Source organism: Eutrigla gurnardus (assembly GCF_963514095.1).
Source record: "Eutrigla gurnardus genome assembly, chromosome: 21".
In the NCBI taxonomy this organism is placed as follows: domain Eukaryota; kingdom Metazoa; phylum Chordata; class Actinopteri; order Perciformes; family Triglidae; genus Eutrigla; species Eutrigla gurnardus.
Genome location: NC_139932.1, coordinates 6,673,239 through 6,675,155, shown reverse-complemented (window position 1 = coordinate 6,675,155; position 1,917 = coordinate 6,673,239).

Below are 1,917 nucleotides of genomic sequence, written 5' to 3'. Positions count from 1 at the left end.
ATGAGCTCTCAATGAATGTACGTAACGGCTCAACGTTCGTCTTTATACTACATAAAGACCCGCCCCCTACGTCTCAGCTCGAATGTTGATTGGCTCATTTGCGCAAGCATTTTGACACCATTTTGAACCAATCAAATGTTAAAATGGCCCTCCACCATTGTTCTACCCCGCCTGCCAATAACATCGATATTAACGTTTAATATTTCTTAATTTTGAGCAAGTTTAAAGTAAATCCTTGTCAGAGCAACCCGGCCTTACGCCGTTTCTCAATCTGCGCTCTTGTCTTGCGTTCTGGTGGATTTGTGCACCGTCATCAGTCGCAGCCCAAGTCCTCCAGAGTCTGGACTCCCGAATCAAACTGAAACTACAAGCCAAGTCTGAACTACAAAACCCACAAGTCCGAACTTGGCGTACGTGGAAACGCCTTTAGACTTATAATAATGTTCCATACTGTTGATTGGTCACCAAAATATACATCATGATTCATATTACTCTTGTACTTTCCTTTCTGATGAAACCATCTACACATCAAAAACCTATATATATATATATATATATATATATATATATACATACACACACATATGTATATAATATATAAAATGGTCCTGTAGTCCTCCATTCTTCTCATCTGGTCCTGTAGTCCTCCATCCTTCTCATCTGGTCCTGTAGTCCTCCATCCTTCTCATCTGGTCTTGTAGTCCTCCATCCTTCTCATCTGGTCCTGTAGTCCTCCATCCTTCTCATCTGGTCCAGTAGTCCTCCATCCTTCTCATCTGGTCCTGTAGTCCTCCATCTTTCTCATCTGGTCCAGTAGTCCTCCATCCTTCTCATCTGGTCCAGTAGTCCTCCATCCTTCTCATCTGGTCCTGGAAGCTGAGTCTAGGTCTTCCACATGACATGTCTCTTCTTGTTGGGAGGCTGGTGCAGTGTGTGTAATCCTGAAGGTCTGCTACTGCCATCAATACCTAGTAAAAGAGACTTGGAGACCTCTGTCAGGAACAGCCACCAACACCTAACTTAAAAAAATAAAAAGACAGAGAGTGAGTAAAACAAACAATCCCTTGTAAGTAACACTTTCAGGACCCTCGTGTTACTGCTGTAATTAAATGTTAACTTACCTTTGTCTTATCGCCATCTACAATTTAAACACATACAATACATAACACAATACGCCTGTAGCGGCATGCATGTGTTTTTTGCCTGTCACTAGAGGTAATCTTTGTGTGTCTGGAGGTATGTCTGTGTGGGTGTGTGTGCAAGGGCGTAACTTTGAGTTGAACATTGGGGGGGCTGAGATTTCCGCCTGTGAAGCAGGTATATATACACACACACACACACAGGGCCTGTAGTTAAATTATTTGGCCACCAGCCACTGTGGCAGGTTGGGTTTACCAGCCCAAATAGTTTGTGCCTAAAATAAAGGTGACCGACTCAGAAAATGCATAAGAATGGTTCTTGAACGTGTACAGAATACACATTAAAGCGTGTGCAAGTGTTGTTTTTAGGACTTGTGGTCCTTAATTCCCTCTAACTTTAAGTATTTTGTCCCAATTACAAATGGGTTTGTAGTGTTTCCCACAGGATCTTTGGAGACTATGGTGGGGGGGCTTGCGATCCTCTAGGGGGGTCCGGGGGCATTTGGAATAATTTCATTTTATTGCATCAATTTGGTGAATTCTGAGAAACAAAATATGACATAATAATTACTGACCAATTTCTTACAAACTGCTGGTACTGATACAAATGTATAAATGGGGTTGAGGTGTTTAAGCATTCAAGAAAAGATGAGAACAAAAATGACTAAAACACAATTAGTTTATTATTATTATTATTATTATTATTATTATTATTATTATTATTATTATTATAATAATAATAATAATAATAATAATAATAATAATAATAATAATAATA